We start from the raw sequence: 14,347 nt of genomic DNA, 5'->3' as shown, positions 1-14,347 counted from the left end.
GCGAGAATATTAGAGTGTGTTGCTATTTCCTCCTCCAGGGGATCATCCCAACCCAGGGATGGAACCTGAGTCTCCTGTGTCACCTGCATTGCAGGCGGATTTTTTTTAATTGCTGACCCATCTGGGAACCTTGGATTCCTGACTAGGACCCTTTAAATGTTAACAGTATGCCCCAGGCAGGGATTAAAATTAATTTATACACTCATACTTGACTCTGTTTATATTAAAGTAGTTAAAAGTCAACTAGAAACAAATAAACAAAAGCTTCCAACAGCAACAGAACAAGAGACAGACATAAACTATTGTGGTTGATAATAAGAAACACATAATTTTGTCTTCATCCCATTTCTAACACTGAGTTTCTAAACCCTTCTTTCTAAGTGATAGGCTTAAGAAAGTTGTCTTTTGTTATTTCTAACAAGCCCGCTTCAACCACACCAGAGTTTATGTTAATAAGGTGATTTTTGGAAAGTCCCCTAAGGATGGGAGCTGGTTGCCAAGGGAACCAAGCAAGATTAAAGGGCTGGAACTATCAATCGACCTCCCCACTCCTGACCTCTGGGGATGGGAGAGGGGCTCAAGGTTAAATCAACTGTGGACAGCCAACGATTTAATCAACCATGCCTATGCATTGAAGCCTCCAGGAAAAACCCAGAAGGATGGGATTCAGCCAGCTTCTAAGTTGGGGCATTCGTGGAGATATGGGTGTTCCCAGAGAGGACACGGGACTCTGTGCCCTTTCTCCATGCATTGCCCTAAGCATCTCTTCCACCTGACGGTTCCTGAGTTTTGTCCTTTTGTAGTAAGCTGGTGATCTAGTAAGTAAAATGTCCTCCTGAGTTCTGTAAGCCAATTAATCAATTTGATTAATTTATGGAGCAAAATTAATCAAACTTCAGGAGGAGATGGTGGGAACCTCCAATCTGTAGCCAGTTGGTCAGAAGCACGGTTAACAACTTGGATTTGGGATCCACATCTGCCTGTGATGCAGGAGACCTGGGTTCAGTCCTTGGGTTGGGAAGATCCCCTGGAGAAGGGAAAGGCTACTCACTCCAGTATTCTGTCTGGCCTGGAGAATTCCATGGACTATAAAGTCCATGGGGTCGCAAAGAGTCAGACACGACTGAGATACTTGCCCTTTCTTCCCTTCCCTTCTGAAGTGGAGGAGGCCAGTCTGAACGATCAACCGGGGGTTCTGGTGCGATCTCCAGGTAGATAGTGTCAGGACTGAGTTAAACTGTAGGACACTCAGCTGGTGTCACAGAACTGCTCAATGTTTGGAAAACTCACGTATCTGGCATCAGAAGTGAAGGATGGGACTTCCCTGATAGACCAGTGGTTAAGAATCCCTCTTGCAATCCTGGAGATGTGGGTTAAATCCCTGGCCCAGGAATTAGGATCCACATACCATGGGGAACTGAGTTGGTGTGCTACACACACCCTAGAGCCCATGCTCAGCAACAAGAGAAGCCACCGCAATGAGAAGCTGCACACTGCAGCAAAGAGTAGCCCCTGTGCCCTGCAACTAGAGGAAGCCTGAGTGCGACAATGAAGACCCAGTTCAGTTAAAGTAAAATTAATTATTATTTTTTAAAGTGAAGGAGTGTTGTAGCTGAGTGTGGAGTGTAAAGTAACACACACAAGGAGAATGTTTTTCCTTTAGAATCATGTCATGGATTCTTTCAGTGAGAATTGCTCATGTCTGCCATTTACTTCAGAGAAGGCAATGGCACCCCACTCCAGTACTCTTGCCTGGAAAATCCCATGGACAGAGGAGCCTGGTAGGCTGCAATCCATGAGGTCGCTAAGAGTAGGACATGACTGAGCGACTTGGCAACAGCAGCAGCAGCCATTTACTTAGGAGCCTCCAAACAGGCTTCCCTGGTGGCTCAGATGGTAAAGAATTCACCTACAATGCAGGAGACCTGGGTTTGATCCCTGGGTTGGGAAGATCCCCTGGAGGAGGGCATGGCAACCCACTCCAGTATTCTTGTCTGGAGAATTCCATGGACAGAGGAGCCTGGTGGGCTACAGTTCACGGGGTCTCAAGGAGTCAGACATGATTCAGATACTAAGCACAGCACAGCCTGGACAGTGAGATAGTCAGTGTTGTTTGGGCAATGCCCTAGGACAGTCATTTGCCCTCATCAGGAATTCATGCCTTTGGAATAGTCAACTAGGTTCTCATCAGAAAGTCCACACTCTAGAGATAGCTATTACAAATGTTTTGGTTATTCTAAGTCTCAGTCAATACAAGTGATTCTTTTTTTACTAATTAGCATAACAAATGTTAAAAATTGATTTTCACTACTGGTTTGTTAATGAGCTTAATGAGTATTCAAACGGACATTGGGTAGTGAATTCAGAAGTATTTATGACAGACGGCTCATCAAAAAGATTTCATAGACACACCCAGTCATTTTGTGAGCAGGTGCAAGAATATAACAAGTTCTGCAGCCTCGGAGCTGACAGAATATTGTTCATGCTCTGTGTGCGTGGTCTGAGTATTCTGGTTGTCTGTTACCAATGTCTAATTAAGCACATCAAATAAGGTGTGATGAGAATACATAAGAGAGATGACACGGGATGTGCCCTTTTCCTTGTCAATATGTGATAAATGCCTGTGTGTACAGCAGAACCTGCCATGAGATTTGCTGTCATTAAAATCTGGCAGTGAGGTTACAGGGAGTGTGTTTGTCTGCTAAGGCTGTCGTAACAAAATACTACAGACAAAGTGGCTGAAACAACAGAACTGTAGTTTCTCACAGTTCTGGAGACTGGAAGCCCAAGCTCAAGGTGTCAGCAGGGCGGGTTTCTTCTGAGGCCTCTCTCATTGGCTTCCAGATGACTGTCCTCTTGCTGGGTCCTCCTATGGTCATCCCTGTGTACACATCTGGAGTCTCTTCCTCTTCCTATGAGGACATCAATCAGATCAGAGTAGGGCTCACCCTAGAGGCCTCAACTGGGCTTCCGTTGTGGCTCAGCTGGTAAAAAATCCACCTGCAATATGGGAGACCTGGGTTCTATCCCTGGGCTTGGAAAATCCCCTGGAGAAGGGAAAGGGTACCCACTCCAGTATTCTGGCCTGGAGAATTCCATGGACTGTATAGTCCAAGGGGTCACAAAGAGTCAGACACAAGTGAGAAACTTTCACTTCACTAAAGGCCACAATTAACCTAATCACCTCTTTAAAGACAATATCTTCAAATATGGCTATCTTCCAAGGTACTGAGGGTTAGATTTCAACATACAATGTGTGGGTGGACACAGTTCAGCCAGTAACAAGGAGTAGATAATCTGTACCTGCTCCAATTTGGCAGCTACCATTATCCATCAAAAAGAACTAATGATTAGGCATGACTAATACGTGAACCGTGAACTTCCAGATGCTCAAGCTGGTTTTAGAAAAGGCAGAGGAACCAGAGATCAAATTGCCAACATCTGCTGGATCATCGAAAAAGCAAGAGAGTTCCAGAAAAACATCTATTTCTGCTTTATTGACTATGCCAAAGCCTTTGACTGTGTGGATCACAATAAACTGTGGAAAATTCTGAGAGAGGTGGGAATACCAGACCACCTGACCTGCCTCCTGAGAAATCTGTATGCAGGTCAGGAGGCAACAGTTAGAACTGGACATGGAACAACAGACTGGTTCCAAATAGGAAAACGAGTACATCAAGGCTGTATATTGTCACCCTGCTTATTTAACTTCTATGCAGAGTACATTATGAGAAACGCTGGGCTGGAAGAAGCACAACTGGAATCAAGATTGCTGGGAGAAATATCAATAACCTCAAATATGCAGATGACACCATCCTTATGGCAGAAAGTGAAGAGGAACTAAAAAGCCTCTTGATGAAAGTGAAAATGGAGAGTGAAAAAGTTGGCTTAGAGCTCAACATTCAGAAAACGAAGATCATGGTATCTGATCCCATCACTTCATGGGAAATAGATTGGGAAACAGTAGAAAACAGTGTCAGATTTTATTTTGGGGGGCTGCAAAATCACTGCAGATGGTGACTGCAGCCATGAAATTAAAAGACGCTTACTCCTTAGAAGAAAAGTTATGACCAACCTAGATAGCATATTCAAAAGCAGAGACATTACTTTGCCAACAAAGGTCCGTCTAGCCAAGGCTATGGTTTTTCCTGTGGTCATGTATGGATGTGAGAGTTGGACTGTGAAGAAGGCTGAGCACCGAAGAATTGATGCTTTTGAACTGTGGTGTTGGAGATGACTCTTGAGAGATCCAACCGATCCATTCTGAAGGAGATCAGCCCTGGGATTTCTTTGGAGGGAATGATGCTGAAGCTGAAACTCCATTACTTTGGCCTCCTCATGTGAAGAGTTGACTCATTGGAAAAGACCCTGATGCTGGGAGGGATTGGGGGCAGGAGGAGAGGGGGAACGACAGAGGATGAGATGGTTGGATGGCATCACCGACTCAATGGACATGAATTTAGGTGGACTCTGGGAGTTGGTGATGGACAGGGAGGCCTGGCATGCTGTGGTTCGTGGGGTTGGAAAGAGTCAGACACGAATGAGCGACTGAACTGAACTGAATTAAACCTAAAATAGAGGATATTTGGAAGGGGGAACAGCTCAGTCATCATCTTTAAACATTTTTAATAATAATCACTACCTTTAAGTTCTTTTATTATGTGCCAAGACCTGAACTGGGCCCAGTACCTTACATGTTATTCTTTCAAATACTCAAAGTAATCCTGTGTCATGGAGATTATTTTCATTTCATTGACAAAGGCACTGAAGAGCAGAGATTTTGAGTTACTTGCAGAAGACATGTAAACAGAGTCAAGCTTCAAACGCTTGGGTGCCTGGCTCCAAAGGAGAAGCTCAGTCCCGCAGTCATGCTGCCTTCTTTGTGGAAGAGGAAATGGTAATACTCACATTACTTTATAGAGCAGAACAAAGCCATTACAAGAGAGCCAGGAAAGATACGTTCAAATAAAGAATTCTGGTGGCTCAGACAGTAAAGACTCCACCTGCAATGCAGGAGACCCTGGTTTGATTCCTGGGTCAGGAAGATTCCGTGGAGAAGGGAAGGGCTACCCACTCCAGTATTCTTGCCTGGAGACTCCCATGGGGAGAGGAGCCTTGCAGGCTATAGACCATGGAGAAGCAAAGAATCAGACACGACTGAGTGACTAACTTTCTAACGACAGAGTCATTAAAAAAATGAAATGTATTGGTGAGCTAATAATAGATTTTATATAGAAATGTAAAGGACCTAGAGTAATCAAAGCAATTTTATAAAAGAACAAATTCAAAGGGCTTATAATACATGATTTGACACTTGCTATAAAGCTATAGTAATTAAGAAAGTATGGTATTGGCATAGATAGATGAACAGATAGATGGGAAAAAATAGAATCTAGAAACAGAATCATACACAGAGTCCAGTGATTTCTGACAAAGGCAATTCAATAGAGGAAAAATCATTTTTTAGTGGTACTTGAATAATTTGATATTTATATAAGCTCAATGATCCTCGGAGAAGGCAATGGCAACCCACTCCAGTACTCTTGTCTGGAAAATCCCATGGGCGGAGGATCCTGGTAGGCTACAGTCCATGCAGTCGCTAAGAGTCGGACAGGATTGAGCGACTTAGCAGCAGCAGCAGCATCAGCAACAATCCTCACGGAGAAGGCAATGGCACCCCACTCCAGTACTCTTGTCTGGAAAATCCCATGGGCAGAGGATCCTGGTAGGCTGCAGTCCATGGGGTCGCTAAGAGTCGGACACGACTGAGTGACTTCCCTTTCACTTTTCACTTTCATGCACTGGAGAAGGAAATGGCAATCCACTCCAGCGTTCTTGCATGGAGAATCCCAGAGACAGGGGAGCCTGGTGGGCTGCCATCTATGGGGTCGCACAGAGTCAGACATGACTGAAGTGACTTAGCAGCATCAGCAGCAATGATCCTCAACCTCCATTTCATACCATATGCAAAAATTCATTTGAGATGGATCATAAACCTAAATGTAAAAACTAACCTATAAACCTTCTAGAAGAAAATATGGGAGAATATATACGCAAAGACTGAGGTGGAAAGATTTCCTAGGCCACATAAAAATATAACAAGAACAGAAAAAAAATTATGACTTAATCACTTCTCAGTGATTAAGACTGAGCTTCCAATGCAGGGGTGCAATCTGATCCCTGATCAGGGAACTAAGATTCCATTTGCCCTGCGGTGGGTCCATAAAGAAAACAAAAACAGATTCAATGTACTTTATTAAAATAAAAATGTCTAATCAACAGGCAATCCCCAGACTGGAAGAAATATGTGTTTCTGACAAAGGACTCCTAAACAGAATATGCAAGAACTCCTAAAAGTATACAATAAAAAGACAAAGAATATTTTTTAATGGGAAAATAACATGGACACGTTTCCCAAAAGAGAATATGTGCGTAGCCAATAAGCACATAAAAAAGACACTCAGTATCCTTGATCAGTAGGGAAATGCAAATTAAAAGTACAGCAGGATACTACTACAAACCCACTGAAAGGGTTAAATTTTTAAAATTGCAACAATACCAAATATTAGAGAGGCTATGGAGCAACTGGATCTCTTGTACATTGATGGTGAAAAGATAAAATGGTACAGCTGCTTTGGAAAACTGGCATTTTCTTATAAATATTCAACCCTCTTGTGATCCAGGAATTTCAAAAGAAAGTAAATCATATGTTTACTAAAAATTGTATAAGAATGTTAATTGTGGCTTTATTTCTGATAGCCAGACCTTGGAAACAATAAGTTCATCAACAGCAGAGTGAATAGACAAACTGAGATATGTTTGTACAGTGGGATCAGTTCAGTTCAGTACAGCTCAGTTGCTCAGTTGTGTCTGACTCCATGGACTACAGCGCACTAGGCCTCCCTGTCCATCACCAACTCCCGAAACTTTCTCAAACTCATGTCCATCAAGTCGATGATGCCATCCAACCATTTCATCCTCTGTCATTCCCTTCTCCTCCTGCCTTCAACCTTTCCCAGCATCAGTCTTTTCAAATGAGTCAGCTCTTCGCATCAGGTGGCCAAAGTATTGGAGTTTCAGCTGCAGCATCAGTCCTTCCAATGAATATTCAGGACTGAATTCCTTCAGGATGGGTTGGTTGTATCTCCTTGCAGTGCAAGAGACTCTCTTGGACGTCTCCAACACCACATTTCAAAAGCATCAATTCTTCGTTGCTCTGTGTTTTTGGAAAAGGGTGTTTGATATGACCAGTGTATTCTCTTGGCAAAGCTCTGTTAGCCTTTGACCTACTTTATTTTGTACTCCATGGTCAAATTTGCCTGTTATTTGCCTGTTATTCTGGGTATCTCTTGACTTCCTACCCTTGCATTCCAGTCTCCTATAATGAAAAGGACATCTTTCTTTGGTATTAGTTCTAGAAGGTCTTGTAGGTCTTCATAGAACCATCCAGCTTCAGCTTCTTCAGCATTACTGGTTGGGGCATAGACTTGGATTACCACGATATTGAATGGCCTTGGAAATGTCATTTTTGAGATTGCATCCAAGTACTGCATTTCGGACTCGTTTGTTGACTGTGATGGCTGCTCCATTTCTTCTAAGGGATTCGTGCCCGCAGTAGTAGATATAATGATCATCTGAGTTAAATTCACCCATTCTAGTCCATTTTAGTTGGCTGATCCCTAAAATGTCAATGTTCACTCTTGTCATCTCCTTTTGACCACTTCCAATTTGCCTTGATTCGTGGACCTAACATTCCAGGTTCCTATACAATACTGCACTTTATAGCATAGACTTTACTTCCATCACCAGTTACATCCACAACTGGATGATGTTTTTGCTTTGGTTCTATCCCTTCATTCTTTCTGGAGTTATTTCTCCACTGATCTGCAGTAGCATATTGGGCACCTACCAACCTGGGGAGTTCATCTTTCAGTGTCCTATCTTTTTGTCTTTTCATACTGTTCATGGGGTTCTCAAGGCAAGAATACTGAAGTGGTTTGCCATTCCCTTCTCCAGTGGACCACATTCTGTCAGACCTCTCCACCATGACCGGTCCATCTTTGGTGGTACAGTGGGATGTTGTCCATAAATTAAAAGGAATAAATTATTAATACATACAGTAATAGCAACATAGATGAATATAAAAAAATATTACATTATTAAAAAAAAACAGACATGAAAGAGTATATACACTGAATGACTCATTTATGTAATGATGCCCAGAAACAGGCAAAACTGATCTGTGCAAAGGGAAATCAGAATTGTGGTTATTGGACATCTCTGGTGGTCCAGTGTTTAAGGCTCCACACTTCCACTGCAGGGGCCCAGGTTCAATCCGCGGTTGGGGAACTAAAATCCTGCATGCTGTGCAGCATGGCCAAAAAATAATAAATAAATAAAAGGTTTAAAGAAGAAAGAGATGATTGCGGTTTCTTCTGGGAGGTGGGGGGAAGGTGGTTAACCAGAAAGGATCATGGGGAAATTTTTGTGCGACAGCAATCTTCTGTATTTTTATTAAGCCATTGGATACACAGGTATATTTGTCAAAACTCATCAAATTGTACACTTGAGGTCTGTGCACCTTACTGCATGTAATTATGTTTTAATTTAAAATGAATTTAAATAAATAAAAGGAGGAAATGAGTTGCATCTCCCAGTATTTTGCTCCTTGGCACTTGAAGTATTCAGGCTAAACTACATGTTGTTGGAGGTATTGTGGATGGTTGAGACTAAGTCATTTAATAGAAAGTAAACTCAGATTTTCAAAATCTTGGTATACATGATACCATTCTAATCATATATTTTGTAAAAAGCAGTACCTGTGTTCATCTTCTCTTTTCAAATATTCAACACAGATAAGGAAATTTATGTTGCTAGAAATTTCAAGGTGTTTTAAAATGTTTTTGTTTCTTTTTATTTTCTGGAAGTCTCCCCTTATCTGGCCTTATCTTTACTTCCCTCCTGACACCATTCTGTGTTCCTATCTTAGAAGGTGTGGTGTTTGCACATTTCCTTTGTTAAACATCCTCCCCACCCCCCATTTCTCATCAAACTTCTGCCTCTCCTTGAAGATTTCATGCAGAAATCACCACACCAGCAAGACTTCCCAGTAAACACCACTCACTCCCCGTAGTTTGAGTTCTGTGCTTATTCTAGGTTTATCTGTAATGCTGCCTTTACCTCAGGTTAAATGATGCCAAGGTTTTTTCTAGCTCAAAAATTTTAGCTCTTTGAACAATTGGGTCTAGACTCGAAAGAAGAGAAACAGTCAAGTCACCAGCAGTAGATCTTCATGAGGTTCCACATGAGGAAGACAAATGAAAAAAACAGAACCTGGGGACTCTTTTCTACGGGAAGTACAGCACCTAAATTCAGATTGGAAACTATGGTCTCCACTGACTGATAAGAGTAGGCTGATACCGTCAGATTCATGTAGAGTTGGATGCTTGAGGCTTTGGGGTCTGATATGAAAGCACCAAACTTGGTGGTGGCAGAATGGGTCTGCATGAGGGCCCTGGGTGCAGGGGTTCGAGAGAAAAGGATTCATACAACTCAAGACTAAATGCAGATACTCCAAATATTGGAGTATTGCAGTACTCCAATATTTATGGGGTACTTTCTCTGGTGCCAGATTCTATGCTAAACACTTTGAATCCATGACTCTTATTTAATCCTCATTATAACTCTCTGTGGAGAGATTAAGTAGTGTGCCCAAGACTTCACAGCTAGGAAGTGATAGAACTGGGTCTCATTTCTGAGTCTGTTTGACTCTAGAGTCCATACTGTCGATCACCAGGCTCTTCTGTTTCCTAGGAAAAGAACTGCCAAAATAATTTTGCCCTGTCTCTTGGTTTCAGGTACCTCAAGCAGCCCAAACAGATAATCCTTTTCCCATTATTTTTAGGTTATCTGGGAAGAGGAGTCTGCAGCATTCCCCAATAACCTGTTCCAGCATCTCTCACATCTCCAGCCAGGGAGCCCTTTTTCATATGTAATCTGAATCTCTACTCTTATTGCATGATTAGTAGATAAGTGTAAATTATAATTTCAATAGAAGCAGGAGGATGCAGACACTGCTACAGTAAGAACTTCAAATATTCTTTATCTGTTCTATTCATCTGAGTTTCGTTAGATTTCTATAGCAGCGTAGTTTGGAGTCATATAAAAGAAGACTGATGAGGGGACAAGGTAAGACAAGAAGCAAATGTTCATTAAAGAGATAGAGAAATGGATTTATTCTCATTAAGGTGGAATGAGACCTTATGTAGACCATAGAGTCAATTGTACTATGAAACTATGGTCTAGCCAAGGGAAATGCAGGCACTAAGCTAGTAGGCATGGGAACCAGGAGCAGAAAACCATAGCAATGTTATGCTGGTACTCTGCAATAGTCATCCCACCTTGGTCCCTTGGTCTAAATAAGCAAAACCTACAACAAACACATTCAGCACCTACTAGGAACTCATTTCTCCATGTTTTCCTCCTCCTTCTCTTGAGCACACATGGCCGTATTATGGGGAAATCGTTGCTTTCAAAAATAGTGCTGCGAATACCCAGAATTCCGGGTCTTTCTTACTCAAGAGCCTAACCTCAAACCTCAGAATTGAAACCTAAAATGTCTCAGGCCACTGAGTTGGAGAATGAGAGGTTTTAAAGCTACAATATCTAAGTTAGTAAGGGGCAGAGCACATGTTGAGAACAGCATCACTCATTTAGCAGCAGATAGCTGGTTCATTTCTCTTTATTCTTTCCATTTTCTTCAACTCAGTGTGGGGAATGAGACCCAGGACAAGTACAGGTGACCTTTGGATGACACTGTGGTTCAGGGGACCCACCCACTGAGGGACTGAAAATCCTCCTGTAACTCATAGTCAGCTCTCCATAGCACAGGTCCTCTCTAGCCCATGTTTCACATCTGAGGACTCAACCAATGGCCTTGATATTTGGTATTGAGAAAAAGCTGCCTTTAAGTGAATCCATGCCATTCAAACCCATGTTGTTCCAGCCAGAGTCCACTGCACGTTTTTACAGAGACCAGAGCTGAGAGGAAGAACCAGTGCCTCGAGCGCTATCCAGAAAGCAAGGCTGAGCCAAACAGGACAGTGAGACATCCTGGTGGGGATGAGCCATATGAGATTAGGTATCATTAAAGGAGAAAAGGATGGACTATTCATGTGTAATACTTGCCTTGAGTGGTTTCTAAGTAAGGATCAAGAAAGGAAGCTGAACTGGGCTAACATGTTGACACTTCCCCTCACCCGACAGCTTGAATAAACACACCACCTCCAGCATCTCTTCTGGTTGCCGGTACAGCAGAAGAGATGTACTTTGTACAAGTCTGGGAACAGAAGCCAGGTTTTCTGACTGTTGCTTAAGTCTGTAACTTTTCCAAACCTACCTCAGGGCAGATATCTGTTGAGCAGACGGGATTGTGAAATTTCCCGAGGAAGCCTTTGGCAAGAACAACAAACGGGGCCACCCCAGAGGTCAGAACAAAGTGTAAATACTGAGCTGGCATTGGCCCTCATTGGAGGAACCTTCAGCAAGTGGCACTTTGTTGTGCCAGCTGGTTAGGAAGCGCATAAAGGGGACCAAAGCCAGGGGCTGGTTTAACTTGGGTCGGAGGCCTTTTTGAATTTAAGTGATGGAGACAAGGATTGAGAGAGGATTACAGTAGTCAGACTGACCAATTATTTAGGCTGGTACAGGGATCCATACTCGATGGAGATTCTCTAGATCTAGGAGCTGGTTCTTAATTTGGCACGCTCAGAAATTCAGTTTTATCAAAGCACAAGCACTGATTTGGCCCATTTCTATTTCCCGGATATGGTCCATTGACCTCTAGCATGGTCTCCATTCCTACTCAGCCTGCTCTGTGCTCCAGAGGCTGGCAATATGGTCCACATCAACAGAATCCCTCGCCCCCTGGCTCTCAATTGTCTTTGGCCAATCAGAAGCACTGGCAGCAGATCACCGTGTAAACAGAGAGAGGTGACCAGCATGAAACGGAGCAGGGCTCTGCGGTCCCGGTCCTGTGCCGTGTCCTCAGCCTGCCTTTCGTGTGTGGAAAAAATTTAGCTAAAGAATATGTTTAATCAGAGCAGTGAGAAATCAGAGAAGATGTGAGAAATCAGAGAAGATGCAGAAACAACGGAAAATAGTCAAAGGAGACCAAATAGTAATAACGCTGCCATTAAGCGAAGTCAAGGACCTTTAGTTCCTATCTATCCCACAGATAATATTCTGAGCCACATCCTGTGACCTGTCTTATAGATACAGAAACCCCCAGCAGGTGAAAAAGTTAACCAGATGATGACCAGACTGTTGCTGTGATGTCAGCGGCCACAATTCTGAGAATTGAGCTCAAGGAAATGGAAACAAACCAACCCTGGAACTAAAGATTAACTGTACCTATAACAATCAAGATGATGCTGGTCAGACCTCCCATGACCAATGTCAAGAGGCCTGTCAGAGCTGACTGTACTGTTTCTGCAGACAGCGCCACCCACCCCGGACCCCGCCACCCATCTATAAAAGTTGTTGCCTACCGATTGTCCGTGGGGGGAGTGGCCTTTGGATAGACATTTAGCTTCCCCTCCAGTTGCCGGCATCTGAAATAAACCAAACCTTTCTTTCCACCAACCTGGCCTGCTTATTGGTTTTAGAGCATCAAGCAGCTGGAACCCACTCTTTCGGTAACAAGCGTACTTATTCTTTCAATTTCCTGCCTTCCAGGTCGCTGTGGATTAACCTTGTCCCAGGTCTTGTCAGGCAGCTCTCTTTCACACAAGCCTAAGGGATGAGAGAGTTTCCCCACAGTTCTTAGCCCAGATTCTGTATTATTCCTTGCAAATGTTCCATACTTTGACACACTGAAACCATAATCACAGAAAACTAGTCAATCTAATCACACTAGGACCACAGATTGTCTAACTCAATGAAACTGAGCCATGCCCTGTGGGGCCACCCAAGATGAGCAGGTCATGGTGGAGAGGTCTGACAGAATGTGGTCCACTGGAGAAGGGAATGGCAAACCACTTCAGTATTCTTGCCTTGAGAACCCCATGAACAGCATGAAAAGGCAAAATGATAGGATACTGAAAGAGGAACTCCCTAGGTCAGTAGGTGCCCAATATGCTACTGGACATCAGTGAAGAAATAACTCCAGAAATAATGAAGGGATGGAGCCAAAGCAAAAACAATACCCAGTTGTGATAGCAGCAAGGTCCAATGCTGTAAAGAGCAATATTGCATAGGAACCTGGAATGTTAGGTCCATGAATCAAGGCAAATTGGAAGTGGTCAAATAGGAGATGGCAAGAGTTGAACGTCGACATTCTAGGAATCAGTGAACTAGAATGGACTGGAATGGGTGAGTTTAACTCAGACGACCATTATATCTACTACTGTGGGCAAGAATCCCTTAGAAGAAATGGAGTAGCCATCATGGTCAACAAAAGAGTCCAAAATGCAGTACTTGGATGCAATCTCAAAAACAACAGAATGATCTCTGTTCGTTTCCAAGGCAAACCATTCAATATCACAGTAATCCAAGTCTATGCAACCAGTAACACTGAAGAAGCTGAAGCTGAACGGTTCTATGAAGACCTACAAGACCTTTAAGAACTAACACCCAGAAAAGATGTCCTTTTCATTATAGGGGACTGGAATGCAAAAGTAGGAAGTCAAGAAACACCTGGAGGAACAGGCAAATTTGGCCTTGGAATGCGGAATGAAGCAGGGCAAAGACTAATAGAGTTCTGCCAAGAGAACACACTGGTCATAGCAAACACCCTCTTCCAACAACACAAGAGAAGACTCTACACATGGACATCACCAGATGGGCAACACCAAAATCAGATTGATTATATTCTTTGCAGCCAAAAATGGAGCAGCTCTATACAATCAGCAAAAATAAGACCTGGAGCTGACTGTGGCTCAGATCATGAGCTCCTTATTGCCAAATTCAGACTTAAATTGAAAAAAGTAGGGAAAACCACTAGAACATTCAGCTATGACCTAAATCAAATCCCTTATGATTATACAGTGAAAGTGAGAAATAGATTTAAGGGACTAGATCTGATAGATAGAGTGCCTGATGAACTATAGACTGAGGTTCATGACATTGTACAGGAGACAAGGATCAAGACCATCCCCATGGAAAAGAAATGCAAAAAAGCAAAATGGCTGTCTAGGGAGGCCTTACAAATAACTGTGAAAAGAGAAGCAAAAAGGAAAGGAGAAAATGAAAGGTATAAGCATCTGAATGCAAACTTCCAAAGAATAGCAAGAAGAGATAAGAAAGCCTTCTTCAGCGATCAATGCAAAGAAACAGAGGAAAACAACAG

Source organism: Ovis aries, chromosome 15, assembly GCF_016772045.2.
Source record: "Ovis aries strain OAR_USU_Benz2616 breed Rambouillet chromosome 15, ARS-UI_Ramb_v3.0, whole genome shotgun sequence".
NCBI lineage: Eukaryota > Metazoa > Chordata > Mammalia > Artiodactyla > Bovidae > Ovis > Ovis aries.
This window is presented reverse-complemented; position numbering follows the sequence as displayed.